The sequence below is a fragment of the Engraulis encrasicolus genome, chromosome 8 (genome assembly GCF_034702125.1).
Source record: "Engraulis encrasicolus isolate BLACKSEA-1 chromosome 8, IST_EnEncr_1.0, whole genome shotgun sequence".
In the NCBI taxonomy this organism is placed as follows: domain Eukaryota; kingdom Metazoa; phylum Chordata; class Actinopteri; order Clupeiformes; family Engraulidae; genus Engraulis; species Engraulis encrasicolus.
The window spans coordinates 48,189,076-48,204,713 of NC_085864.1; the positions used below are offsets into that span (position 1 = coordinate 48,189,076).

Sequence of the window (15,638 nt, forward strand, 5' to 3'; positions counted from 1 at the left end):
CAAATTTGTGTTTATTTTTTGCATTTTTTCGTCAACTCTCTTTCCATCTCGGCTCAATCAGAGCATTATGAGAGCTCTATATTTCCCCCGTTTCTGTTGTGTGTGTTTGACATTGTACCAAGTAAGGTGCTGTTTCCATGTAGCTGGATATTTTTAAATGTGGATATTTTTTTCTCCTGGTTGCATTGGTTTTGCATTGGTTTTGTCCCTCCGTTTCCACATAGCAGATATTTAAAATCCAGGTTTAATAAGCCGGAGAAAAAAATATCCTATTTAGGGGGCTGAAAGGCATTTGTTACAATGGAGGATTTGTTTTTATCCATATGTTGCGTTTACACCTAAACAGGAGAAAAAAATACCCTGCTAAAAAAATATCCTGCTACGTGGAAACAGCACCTCAGACACACATTAGCATAGAGTGGGACTCAAATGGATGCCAATCGTTTATGTCAGCTGGGAAGTAGAGATCTGCTTTAGGATTGGGTAACATTGGGTCCCGCCGGACACACTGAACACACATCTCACAGGAATGGTGAAATAAAAAATATTGCCGGATAACAGCGGGAACGGTGAAACGCTGATGAATGCGCTGTCTATATGCACACGTGTACACAGAAACACTGTCAGTCACTGTCAATCAGTGCCTAAGAAGAACTGCATCGAAGCAGCACAGTCTATTTCAGTATACAGTACAATGGACTGTGACTATTAATGCTTGAACACGCACTCTAACTCTGTTTTTCTCCATCGTTGTCACCCCACAATATATAATTGCTTTAGCACCCTTTCTGCAGTGCAGTGGTTCTCAAACCTTTAACATCTGTGCAGACACCTTATATGCACACGTGTTCACAGAAACACTGTCAGTCACTGCCAATCACTGCATCAAAGAAGAACAGTCTATTTCAGTCTACAATGGATTGTGACTATCCATGCTTCAACACACTCTTTCTCTCTCTCTTTCTCTCTCTCTTTCTCTCTGTTCTTCTCTATGGTTGTCGCCCCACAATAAATAATTGCTTTAGCACCCTCTCCGTAGTGAATGCGCTGAGGTCGGACATATAGGCTACAGACACAAGGAGACCCAGTCAGTCACTCCCTGACAAAGACCAGCTTGCGGCACTCTCCTAGATGTGCTGAAGTCACATACAGTGCACACGCATGCAGACATACAGAGCTTCTCTCTCTCAGTCACCTTGGCAAAAGTCACAGAAACAATGACATAATAATTGCATAAATGGTGTGAGTTCTCGTGCGGCATGAGAGATGATACAAATGGAATGCACCTCATACTGTACTGGCATTTTCTGGGATGTGGGCGGGAATGGCACACAGGATTGGGCGGACATATTGCGCACACCTTGTGGAGACAGGGGAGCAATGCCCATAAATTCAGCGGAACCGGGAGGGATGGATGAGAAAACCAGTCCTGTGCAATTCTCTAATGGGAAGGCCTGGCTGTGTGAATCTCTCTGGCAGGCATCTCATTGTCCCACTCTGTTCACATTCTTGCATCTCTGACAGAAAGGGAAAACAGTGGAAAAGCATAGTGGTTAACATCTCGACCGTGGCTGTTTGATTCTGTTGCTTGTCCATACATCTTTCTGTCAAGATTCTCACTGTTCCACACTGTTCCCATTTGTATGTCTTTGTGATGGGAAGCTTGCTGTTTCAGTCTGTTGTCTTTTTCTTACTGACGAGACCATCAATGCTCCACTCTGTGATTCTCATGCATCAGCGCTGCTCTGTTGTTATCCGCGTCACCTCTCCCAGGTCACGCTTGGTGCTCGGTCCCCTGGTGCCGTGGTAGTTTTGGCTATAAAAAGCCTGAGTGTGGAGCTGGAGTGATGAGGTCGATCAGGGGCTTGAAAAGGGAGCGCTGGTTGGAGGAGTCGTGGCCTTAACGACCCCAAGGGTCTCCCATCACAGCTGATCCTCACATGAAGCAGCACAAGGCCATTAAACATTTACCACACTGAGCACAAATCTCAGCACTACGTGAAGGAAGGAAACCCACATCACCTCGAGGGCACAAAGGGTCTTCAGTAACCATGTGATCTTAGCCAATTGCCACAGTGCATCATATCAAGGAAACACACGTCTACTTCGCCACACATACACAGATACACGCAAACGCACACACACGCGCACACACACACACACACACACACACACACACACACACACACACACACACACACACACACACACACACACACACACACACACACACACACACACACACACACACACACACACACACACAGGTCCCTAGAAAACTATGCAGGGATTTTTCATGAAAGACAAGCAACCCTCAGGATTCACGGTTCAATTTGGAGGCAGCAATGACAAGCTACTGGCTGATCTGGAGACAGACGTGAACTTGCATGACAATAATGGCTGTGCTTTGAATGCTAAAGAGGTTGCCAGTGAGGGAATTGTCATATTGTGAAGCGGGCAGGGTTTGCAGGCTGAGCAAGTAACTCATCCTATGCTCTCTCTCTCTCTCTGTGTGTGTGTGTGTGTGTGTGTGTGTGTGTGCGTGCGTGCGTGCGTGTGCACACACACACAAGGCTGTGGTCATTGTTTCAGTACAATGCTCCAGAAGGACAACGAACACAATACAAATCCAGGCAATCTGACAAGACCCCTTTAAAATCTTTAGTGATTGTTTAAATGTCCAATCAGAGACCAGTGTAGGCTGAGAGAGAGGAAATGAGAAAAGTCAACAGCTGCCAGACTCCCATTACCTGCCTGATCTCTGACCGCACATCAATATGGCCTCCCCAGCTTACTCCAATAAGAGCTGTGGGCTGGAAGATGACTATGAACATAGCAAGCAAGGTCAGCAGCAACTCTTGAAAACAGAGTCAACCTTCCCCATCACACCACTCTACTTAACTCTCAACCTCTCTTATCGATGGCCATGACAGAACAGAAATGTAAAATAATGGACATTAAGGCAAGGCAAGAAATAATTTTACCGTACCATGAAAATGTGGTATTTCAACATGACTACAATGGATGCATTTTGTGTATTTGTTCTTGGACATTTCCTTTCTCTCTGAAAAATGATGCTCAATGTGTGATATTTTTATGATATGTGTGGCAGTCTGTTTGACTAGCTGGCTGCACACCATATGCCTGATCTGTGAGCATATGCACTGCAAAAAACGAAAATCTGTACAAGTGTAATATAGGCCTACTTGAATTCAGCATTTTGGTCTCATTAGACTTGTTTTTGAATGTATTTTCTTGGTAAGACTGACTATTGTTAAGATGAATTGACTTGTTTCAAGAAAATTCATCTTTTTTATCCTACCTAGATAATAAAACTGGTTCTGAGCAGCTTTTTTCTTAAAATAGAACACATACTGACAGAGTCGCATTAACAATTAGACTGTGAGTACATTTTTACTTGTTTCAAGACAATAAGACAATCCAAATGAACCTGTTTTAAGAACTGGCTCGATCTCACTAAGATATTCTAGCTAATCAACTGTGATTGCATAAAAATGAATAGGGCCAATGAGATTTCCATTCAAGATTCATAGCTTTGACATTTCTGTTGTCTGTGCAGCATTTGGCATAGCAATTTCATGATTGTAAATCTGTATCCCATCTCAATGTGTCAAACACTTGAAATTCACCGCAAAATATACTGTAGATGAATCACTAAAATATATTTTAAAAAAAATAGGGAGTCCCATATCTGTGATTATTGTCTTTCCTAATTGTTACCAAGAAACATCCATTTCAGAGATGATATTCAAAAAATCTAATCTTTGAACTGACATATACCTCTGACGCCTTGATACCGCTGATGTGTGGCCCAATTCTTTTTCATGAGCAAATATACTGTTTGTTTGATGGGTAGGCTACTTTCGTCAATTTTGCTATGATTGTATTTATTTTATTTTTTTAAGATTGTTTTTGGTCTTTTTTACAACTTTATTGATGACAGGACAGTTTGAGAGGTGGACAGGAGGCGAATGGGTAGAAAGATGGGAAGGGGTCGGCAAATGACCCGGACCGGGAATCGAACCCGGGTCGGCCACACGGCAGACGAGTGCCCTACCAGTTGCCCATGGCAGGGCCATTTTGCTTTGATTTACAAGACATTTGCAGACATTTTATAGGCCTAATTTAATTGAGAAATTTAGAATAAAAAAATAATGCTTTGACTCTAACCTCATGCACACGTGTCTCATCAAAGTACCCAGTGTGAAGGTAAATGTTGCATATAATGTTGTTTAGGGGGCACGTTGTTGTTCAGGATGCTGCTTTTTAAAGATGCTGCTCTGTCTCAGTTTTTGTAAAGTTTCCGTCATCAGAGCAAAAAAGGTTGTGAGTTATTTCACTTAATTCTATGATAAGATGTATAGCATGGTCCTTGCTGCTGATAAAAACAAAAGTGAATATCCTCAGAAATATCAGCATCTGTCAAGACGACATTTTTAGTTTGTTATCTATCATTAGATTCCATCGTTACACTAATTGGACATGTCTTGTATAGGCCTATTAATATGCAAACCTAGGCCTATAGCCTACCTGAAGTTATAACATCTAGATCAATATGATTTGACAAAATAAAGTGCTTCAATGCACGTTTTATTTCCTTTTGCACAACTGCAACAGCAAGGGCAACAGGTTTTTTGTGTTCATTTAAGGCACACTCAAAAAATGTTTCTGGGTCCTGGTAAATATTAAGAAATATGTATACAAACAATTTAAAGGGACACTGTGTGAGATTTTTAGTTGTTTATTTCCAGAATTCATGCTGCCCATTCACTAAAGTTACCTTTTTCATGAATACTTACCACCAGCATCAAATTCTAAGTATTCAATATGACTGGGAAAATTGCACTTTTCATACGAAAAGGGGGATCTTCTCCATGGTCCGCCATTTTGAATTTCCAAAAATAGCCATTTTTAGCTCCAAAAATGACTGTACTTGGACCATACTAGAAAATATTTGTTTATTACTTAGTAAACTTTCATGTAAAGATCAAATTTGGCAATAGGCAGCCCAGTTTCAATGAGCAGCATAGTTGCAGTACCTTTTTTGACCATTTCCTGCACAGTGTCCCTTTAAGGAATATTGAAATCATATAAACACCATTTGAACTGTCCGCGTATTAACTTTTTAACAAATAATCTAAACAAATAATGTAGGCCTATGCACTTGAAAAAAGCTCATAATATTAACTGACATGCACATCACACTCCAGAACAGTAGGTGGCAGTAAGAAATGAATCGCCTATTGTCGAAACACATTTTCATTGACAGTATTTATCGTCTTCCTGCTGGCACCAAGTTGTTACCTTATTGGTACAGAAATATTTTACATAAATCAAAACTATATATGTGAAATTCATGCTGTAATTCAGGTGGGATAACAAACAAAAACAAAAAAAAATCACCAAAGGGTAAAACCGGAAATGGAATTACGTCACTTCCTGTTCGTCAGTTGGTCTCCTGCTTTGAAATTGAGGCAATCGTTTTCAGCCGGGTAAGTTTCACAATCCGTTTCAATCCTTGTCATCTTTGGCAATATGCTTGTATTAAGACACTATTACAGTCATTTGTGAAGTATACTACGCTATTGTGATGTTTTTGGCGCTTTTGTCTGTATGGAAAGTTAACTGATACGAATATTGTTAGATCATGCTGTGTGATCTGACAAGCTGTTTGTCCTGCATTCAAATATCCACTCTTAAACATTAGATTATCTTGTGCAACATCTTTAGGAGTAAAAAAATAAATAACCTTAAGGTTTATCGAGTCTGAAGTGTAATTTACCAGCATAATTATTTTAAACATAATTTAACACCTGCTGCTGTTTAGCTTAGCAGCTAGCTAATGCTCTCTAGCTTGCTATTGCCCTGTAATGCCCCACATGTTACTCAAAATATGTATTATATTTTTTGTAATGGGCGTCACTATTGGCCAGTCCTGAATATCACCTTTGAAAAGCCATGTTTGCCGATATTGTGAGAAAAGGTTCATCTCTGTTTTTCAACTTGACAGATGGTTACCCCCTGTGCTAGTGGAAGATGTGACTTTGAAGACAGTCATTGTAAAAGGTAGGATTTCTGTCCATGTTCAATTGTTTTACACTTTACCCTCTGCTTGAACACTTTACTTACACCAAAGCAAAATGAGGATAAAAATATTTTTTAGCCAATTAGCTGTCATTTTCATGTTGGCATGGTGTCAACAGTTATTTTGTATTGTATGAAATATGGATATGGTGGAAAATATTTTAATTCACTTTAATTTCACGATGTCTTAAGTGGCTGTAGTCACTTTATTTACCAATATTCTTAAATGGTGACAATATTCCCCAGTCTAAAAAGTGGTGACGATGTATTTGATATGGAAGATTATATTTGGTTGAGGCTACTCTACTCTCCTTGACCCCTGGTCTCAATTTAGGTTTTACAAGAAGTCAGTCAATGCCATTGTGATGTTAGCCCTCATCTTATCTTGTAATTTCTGTAACATCAACTCCAGCAGTCTAATTATGTGTTTTGTCATAGGTGCAAAAGGCTTGTCTAAGATAAGCTGGCAGTCTACACCGCATGGCCTGCGTTGCTGACATTAAGTGAAGTAAGTGTGGTGGTACATTATGTCATAACAGATAGTATTTAAGTGTTGTTGTATGTCTGTCCTGTAGGATGTCTTTGTGGCTTGACCACAGGTGTTGCCCCACCTGCAGGCCCAGAGACAGAAAGACATAGTGACAAGTCACAGGACAGACAGGAAGCACAACACAACTGGGCCTGACAACCATGTAATTTTCTTGTAATGTGTCTTTGACAGGTTAATGCAGAGTTCCTGTGCCTGACAGATACTTGAGGAAGCATCTTGGAGGTTGTCAAGGAGAAGGGAGCCGTTGCCAGAAGGAAGGTAGGATAACTCATGGCTCCAGCAGCTAATGGAAACATTGTGTTTGAGTTGCAAACAATCTAATGAAGTTGGGTATTAGGTATTAGAAGGTCAGACATTAGGTGTGGGAGATGCATGGCCCACCTCTAGGTTCACTGACTCTGAATTTTGAACAGTTCTGATTATGGTGTTCACAAACGATCTGCACCCCAATAAAGAGAGCATGCGATAAATGGCACCTGCATATCACTGACAAGCACACTATTAAATGCCCCCTATTAGTGGCCATGATTGTCATTCACTAGATATCAGCATTTTTACATTTAGTGCCATTAAAGCTACATAAAAAGTGTGTGCACAGTGTTAAGCTTTCTGCATTTTCTTTTTCCACCATCAGGACTGGAGTGGCGAAGTGATCCAAAGGCAGACTGCACATCTACGTATATGGTTTGCAAGGAACATCCCGTGCCAGAGACTGTGATACAAGGCATGGAGCTGTACAGTGAACTCGGAGCATCTCTTGTGCATGTGTGATGCTGTTTGGACTCGGTTACCGGTATATACCCTCAATCTCAACTCTGTGGATTTGGATTTACAATTTTAAGTATCCAGATGAACTGAAATATATGTTCTGGTGAATTTGGAAAATATGCCCAAAAGGTCCAATCACTATGAACTACAGTAAATATGTTGGACACTGGCAATCTCAGGTTCTAAGCCATTGTATAAAAGGACAATCCATCGCATTTCTATTAATACTTTTGTGTGCTGTTCTCTGATCTGAGTTGATGATTTTTTTGTCCTTTTTTGTCTTTTGTCAGCATGGCATTGAGTATCATTGAGGGGCTTTTTTCTAAACATTGGCTATGCAGATTAAAAGATGAGCACTATAATGAAAGGCGTAATAACGCCTCAGTAGCACTTCATGGACACATTGATATCATAATTAAAAACATTTCTCTCTCCCTCTCCTCCCCCACTTTGAGAAAGAATCAAAGAGTCAAAAGTGCTCCTGCGGGCAGTTGGTTAATTCTAAAATGTCCATTCACAAATAACATCTTTTTCATGAATGTCTAAGTAAATAAGTGAGTAAATAGACACATACTGTTCTGATGAGAGTATGCTTTTCGGCCAAAGATATCTGACTGCATATCTGACCCAAGGGATTATGACATTACTTAGAATTTGATGGTGGTTGTAAGCATTCATGAAAAAGATGACATTTCTGAACAGGCCACATTAATTAATGTGTTACAGTACACTGATAATTTCAGGTTTTCTGTTTAATTTCTGTTTAATCATACGATTATATTGTCAAGATTTTGGTGTTTTATTATCGTTTGACTGCATGTTTGTCCAGCTGATGAAATATTAATAAAAGAAATGTTTTGAAGTTCTTGTCAAGTATATTTTTCTCATACACCTAAACAAGATATTAATTCTACATGAGAAAATAAGTATTCTAGCTAAGAAAATCAGACTAGTTTTAAGACTTTAAATGAGCTGGAAACAAGTAAATTTGCCTTGTTTTAAGCGTCTTGTATGCTTGTTTTGAGCAATAATTTCTTGGAGGACATCTAATTCTAAGCAATAATGACTAATAAAGGAGAAGAAATTGCTTAAAATAAGAGCAAAAATCTTAACAAGCAACAGAAAAATAAGATTTTTATACTTGTTTCAAGTGTTTTTCTATACCTACCGCTTAGATTTTATTTTCTTGTTTTAAGAATTCTTACCAAGTCCAATTTGCTCGCTGCACTGGCAGATTATTTTGCTCAAAATAAGCAATTTTTCACCTAAAACACTATATTTTTTACTTATTTTTTTAAAGGGCTTTTTTGCAGTGTGGGACAAGATGATGTGTACTGCTCTACTGAGTGTGAATATACTGTGCATCGTACGTCTCCTCTGTTTTCAGTGTTGCCAGATGTGTCTGGTCAAATCAAAGGCGCTAAATTACGCCCAATTTCAACAAATTGCATTGATTTCTATGGGTACAAACCTCTAGAAAAAAAACACCAAATGGACGATTTTCCCATTTTTATCCGCAGACGGCCATCCCAAGCATCCCAATTGGGTGGGTAACCACTGACATAGATACATACATCGACACTCAATGATTAATGTTATATAATGCATCATCCAAGCAATTTCACATTTCATGTGTACCTTCAATAAAATCCTACTTAGTGGAGAAAGTCCATATGGCAAGATACTGAACACATTCAGCTGATATTGATATTTTGGCAAGATGCCACAGCTTAAGATCATGCTTTGTCTAGAAATTGGGTTTCTGTGAAAATCCAAATGTCTTTCTGCATTAGGTGTGTGTTACTCAGGGCAGCTGTGGAGTTGACAATTTCTGCCTTGAATTCTTACCGCAGAGATACACCAGCGGCGACGCGACTCAAGCGACAGAGTGTAGCAGCAAGAGATACGAGAGACTGAGGAGACTAGAGTATGTCCGTACAGGCAGAAGGCAAAGCATTCAAGCATTCCCATTGGCTGTGGTCACTGACCTCTATACAGTCATTGGCTGTCGCCGCTTGTCGCCGAACCGCGTCATAGAAAGTTGAAAAGATTTCAACTTCAAATTGTCGCGCTCGTCGCGCGAATCGCTCTAGTCTCCAGAATCTCTTTTGTCTCTCGACTCAATACAAAGTCAATTACTTCCGTCGCTCGACTCGCTCAGATCGCCGCTGGTGTATCTCTGCGGTTAAATTGCACAATGATGATTCTCCTAATATGCAGGCATATGGTCAAAATACTGGATGACTACAGCAGTGTTTTTTTCATTTGTATTTCCTTTCTCTTCTTCTTCTTCTTCTCTTCTTCTGCCAAGCTGGTGGTGACATTTTGGGGACAAATCGAAAACAGACTGACTGTCTCACACCAAACACATCCCCTGCTGTGTGTGTGTGTGTGTGTGTGTGTGTGTGTGTGTGTGTGTGTGTGTGTGTGTGTGTGTGTGTGTGTGTGTGTGTGTGTGTGTGTGCGTGTGCATGTGTGTGTTTGGACACGTATTGTCTTCAGCCGTCTCTTTGATGTTGCATAATGCATACAGTATGCTGTTGCAGCATATACAGGATGTGAGGGAAGTTAAACCATGAACGTGTGAACAGACCGAAAAAGTCAAAAGATTTGAAGCTGAGAAATCGCACTGGACAGCACAGACAAAGTGAACTCCATGACACTTCCAAAAAAAGTTCTGTTGTCTTTGGTCTCTTACAGCATCCAGTAACACTCACATTCACAGAGGGAAAAAAACACACTTCTCCAAAACAAATTCTTCATATTAATTGGTGGGCAAAATCAAAGCAAAAAATGCCCTTAATAATAACAGTGAGTACAGACTGAACAGAGGCAAAATAATAGATGGTGAGAAATCCCACTGGACAACACAGACCAAATGAACGCCATGACACTTCCAAAAAGTTTTGTTGTTTTTGGCCCCTTACAAAATCCAACAGCACATGCATGGCGACAAGCCAGCCATCTCCACAACAAATGCTTCATAGTAATTGGTAGGCAAAATCAAAACAAATGCCCAGAGTAGGCTATCTCCCAGAAGGCAATGCATGGCAGACCCCTCACTCAGCAGCAAACCTCTGTTCTAAAGTGACGTGCGGTGCAGTAGCATGCAGTGCTATGGTTCAGATGCTTTAGGCAGCATAAATATTGGTTTGCATCAGAGCGGAAGGCATCCATTGGCCTGCCAGAAATCTCTATGATGGTCCCCCCATGGGAAATCAAACCCTTTCCTGTCCAAACACATCCACTGGCCGGACATAAATTAGCAGAAATGCAATTATTCCAGTGGACTAGCCAAACATTTGTGGCACTGGCATGCAAATGCACAAACATTCAGTAAATCTTTTTTTTAAGTTACATAGAAATAGTTTCCCAACAACGTTTGTTTGAATATCATCTTGATTAATAAGCATACGAATTGATGCAGTAAAAGTGATTTAGCATCTGTTTTTTGGGATCCCCTTCCATCCAATTCTGTTCTGTCCCACATTTACATAGTTTGCATTCAGCTGCACTGAGGATGAGGGACTAACTGAAGTCCTCTGGTGCCATTGGAAACCTGACACATTGTGGGCCTACGTGAATAATGGCTCACAGGGTCCAATGCAATCCATTACGTGGCTCTACAGTGGAAAACTGTTACTGGAAGCTTACACTGACATCATGTGAGGAAAGGATCGCTGCTTTCTTTTCCCCGTGTGAGCGAAGGGATGTGTCCCCGTTTTGATGTGAGAGGTGTCAAGTGCATTAACAGACGCTTGAACAGATGGATATAGAGGCCAAACTTTGAACAGCTTTGATCCCTGTCAGTATTAAATAAAAAAATAGGCCAGACTGTAATATGAAATCAAAGCCAAAATAATGTCCCTCAGTGTAGCACCAACAAGTTTCTACCACTATGATTGTCAATTCAATTGAAATGGGTCATTCCCCAAATGTTCTGTTTGTGTAGAATTCTTGCACACCTCCTTCGGACAGGTGCGTAGGAGTGGAATCCCTGGGTCACCAACGTCAAAGACAAGAAAGCTCACGCACACTTTTCAGATTCAACCTTGAATTGCTTGAGGAAGGTCAGTAAACCAAAACATCACAATTAAACTCTGCGAATCAGTGTGCGGGAGCTTTCTTGTCTTTATCATTCCCCAAATGTTACAAACCGTATCTCCCACAATAACAAAGCATCCTGCAGGAAATTACAATCAATAATAAAACAAAACAAACACATACTCCGTGCTACTGGTGACCATACGGTGCAACCAGCGTAGGACCAGACGTTAGTAAAAAGGGAAGAAATCTGGTGCCACATGGATGTCTATTTAGTTTTTTCTTCTCATTTATTCACAGTGCATTAGACTAACATTTCGACGAAGTGTCAAAACGTTAGTCTAATACGATGTGAATAAATGACAAGAAAAAAACTAAATAGACATCTGTGTGGCACCAGATTTCATCCCATTTTACTAGTTTGCAGAGCCATGTTTGTTTATTTGTTTGTATGGAGACAGAGAGCCTGTCAGGCAGTCTGCAGGCTGCGATATGATTGACAGTGTTCAGCAGAGAGTGCCACAGAGATAGAGAAACAAGCAAGAGGAGAGAGAGATGAAGGAGAGAATAAGAGAATAAAAACACAACCTTTGGCGGGTCGGGAGTTGAACCGGCAACCTTTGGGCTGCAAGTCTGACGCCCTAACCACTTACTCATGACTGCCCATAAGAAGAAACAACTGAATAGACATCTGTGTGGCACCAGATTTCACCCCTTTGTACTAGTTTGCAGAGTCAGGTTTGTTTGTATGCTATGCTATGCTATGTGCCACTACAGGGGCGATGTGATTGACAGTGTTCAGCAGAGAGTACCACAGAGATCAAGAAACAGGCAAGAGGAGAAAGAGATGAAAGAGGGAATACAAAAAACAAAAACTGTGGGTGCATTCCAATATGCGACCTTGCGTCCTCCACTTGTGCTTGTGGCCTCGCCCCGCCTCCTGGCCCCTCCTCCGTGGAGAAAACAATACAAGTTTCCCAGCTGTCAGCCTTGCCACAACAACTTTTGGAGGACTGTTTTTCATTCACCATCCAGTTTGCATAAGAGAAAATGACTTTACAATTGAGCTTTTTGAAATATAATGCTGTTGACAGTGACAGTGATATGTCATCATGACATACTACTTCCTGGTATGAGGCCATAAGCACAAGTGGAGGAAGCAAGGTTGCATATTGGAACGCACCCAATATCTCTGACATTAGTAAGTACTCTGATGAAGACACTTTGTCGAAACGGTAGTCTAACGGTAGTCTAATGCACTGTGAATAAATAAGAAGAAACAACTAAATAGACATCCGTGTGGCTCCAGATTTCTAGCCAGGCTGTGCCCTCCTAGTGACGCAACACCTTCAGCATTGCTTCTAGTCAGGCCAAGAGCAACACAAATAATGTTTCTGAGCTCCCTAAAAAATGGGAACTTCACCCACTTTGTCGGGAAGCAAACAACCATTAGCAAACTAAGGGAGGCGGGTCAATTATGCCGCTTGGGAAATGTTGATTTTTATGAAGAGATGAGAAAGTCGAAGAGATGTGAAAGTCGATGATAATCAGGCTACCAGATTTCATCCCTTTGTACTAGTTTGCAGAGTCATGTTTGTTTGTATGGAGACAGAGAGCCTTACCTGTCGGGGAGGCTGGAGGCTGCTATGTGTGTCAGGGAGGCTGGCAGTGTTGCCAGATGTGTCTGACCAAATCCCGCCCAAAAGCTTCTCAAAAACCGCCAAAATGTGCTAAATTCCGCCCAAATTCAACAAATTACATTGACTTCTATGGGCCCAAAATGGCTGCAAAAAACGCCAAATGACCAATTTTTTGGATTTTTACCCGTAGACGCTCATCCTAAGTAGCCCAATTGGGCGGGCACCCGCCCAATCTGGCAACACTGGAAGCTGGAGGCTGCTACAGTATGTGTGCCACCGCCTGCGATGTGATTGACAGGATTTCGACAGAGTGCCACAGAGATCAAGAAACAGGCGAGAGGAGAGAGAGATGAAGGGAGAGAATACGAAAACAAAAACACAACCTCTGCTGCAATAAACAGGATAAGAGACTGAGTGCAAGGTGGGTGTTTTTAAGCACTACCGGTAGATAGGGAGATTCCAGGCAATCAATTAGCTTTGGCTTGTTCTTGGGCGTGCTATGTTTTGTTTATCTTGTGAGCTGGATCACAGTACAACGTTTTTTCTTTGTTTCTATGAAAACAAAACATGCTGCACACCTGCTTGTGGATGATTAAAATGCTAATTTACATGTTGAGGAACAGAAAGAGAATATTTTCAGCAATGCTGGCAATAAGCAATACATAAATAGGCTTACAAAAGGTAGTTTAGTTGATACAAGCTGAGCAAGGCAAACAGTATAAACAATAAACAATCAATGTAAGTCATGTCAGTTTTGTGGCCTTGGGGTGACATAGACATTACAGAAAGCAAACATAAAAGATGATGCAATCAAGCAGACTCCAATGTAGAGAATACATGTGTGATGGAATTTCAAACCCAGAGACACATGTATCCGAGACCGAAATGGAAAAACAAACAAACAAAAACAATAAAACATTTTTTTTCTTTTTTGTGATTTCATTTTTTTGCAGAATGTGCACAAGTTGAGGTCTTGAAGAAGCAATACTTCAGAAAACATTTATGTCATTAAATGAGTCATTAAATTAGTGATTAAATGAGTGTCGTGCAACTACTGTACTCTGCACATAACTACTCTGTACTGCACATGAGAGGCCAGAGATGAGAGTGAGACACCGAGGTCACCTTGAAAACCTCAAAGTCAAAAGGCCATTGGATGCAAGTCAAAGTGATGGATGGGAGCGGGCTGGAAATTGCCAAATGGAGATCCAAGGACTTCATCGACCTGTCAAGGCCAGAGTGGTGGGAAAGAGCCTATAACGAATGGGTTACTGTATGTTGGGAATGAGGAGCAGAATACAATATCAAGGGTAATGGCAAGGAAAATACACTATAGGATACACTGGCGAGGTCATGACCCAAAGTTAGAGGTCGGCAGGGAGAGCATAATAACACAGAGGAAACGTGACCTGGCATCCAAGAGGGAAGACCTGTATGAAACAGATCAGAAAAGAAAACAGATACATGTATGACTCAGCAGTACTGAACAAACGGGGAAAGCACAGATGTAGCATGACCAGGTGAACTGACACAAATATTATTTAATCAATAAACCGACTACGCCACCAGAGGGCGCTAAAGTCCCTCTGGAAATTGAATTACACACTAGTGCGTCAAAGCACACAGGTTCGTAAGGAACGACAGAGACAGGATTACAGGGAACAATTACTTTCTTCTTTTTAATACGTCAGGAGGTATGCAATACAATGTTATTTAAACCCACAAAATAAACAAAACGTACATTGGCGCGGGACAGGTAAGGGACTGTACGTTATTTACCGGGGGGGGGAGGGCTGGTGCGCTGGAAGTCCGGTCCAAAAAAAAAATCATGGCCCTCCCCCACCACCTCAATTTTTTCCCCATGGCCCTCCCCCCACTTCAATTTTGTTTTCCCATGGCCCTCCCCCTACAGGTACAAAAATGTAAATGCTAAATATAGCCTAATTTTTGGTGCTGTTGTGTGAGAAGACATTGCGCCATTTAACCCCGACGCACGGCACTTCTGTTTCGCTATCCTTGTCAACTTAAACATTTGGTCATGTCAGTGCATGGCAATTGTCACAGAGAGATGTGCACGAACAGTGTAGCCTATTAACTATTCTGTTCAATTTTGGACCGAGAGATTCGAGGCGGCTGCTCAACTGCGGAATCTCGAAGTGAACCCCCCACCCTCTCTTCTCTCTCGCTCTGCCCGCATGATTGACAACCTAGAGTCTAGTTCTAGGTTGTCAATCATGCGGATCCTAGACCAAGCTGCGTGAGCAAGCGGTCTCACCTGCAGGATGACTCGAGTTGGTGGGATTACAGGGTTGAAGTAGGCGTATGGCTCCAAACAGTAGCTATAGCCTAGACTATTTCAAAACGTGTTTTTATTTTCCCAAAAGTAGACATTCTTGTGGACACCGATGAACAATTAAATAAACCGCTGCATTTTTAGGGTGGCGCGCTCCAGTTTGACAGCTGATAATGCCGGTTGGAAGAAAATAGGCTTCATTTCACTTCGAGATTCCGAAGTTGAGCAGCCGCCTCGA

General features: G+C 41.2%; 1 long non-coding RNA gene across 1 annotated transcript; it reads left to right on the forward strand.

The window, feature by feature from the left end:
• Window positions 1-5,316: 5,316 nt before the first annotated feature.
• Window positions 5,317-8,285, forward strand: LOC134453745 (uncharacterized). Its single transcript, XR_010035720.1, has 5 exons — window positions 5,317-5,513; window positions 6,032-6,087; window positions 6,544-6,613; window positions 6,827-6,913; window positions 7,290-8,285. It is a non-coding gene; the product is annotated as an uncharacterized LOC134453745 (long non-coding RNA).
• The last annotated feature ends 7,353 nt before the right edge of the window (window positions 8,286-15,638 follow it).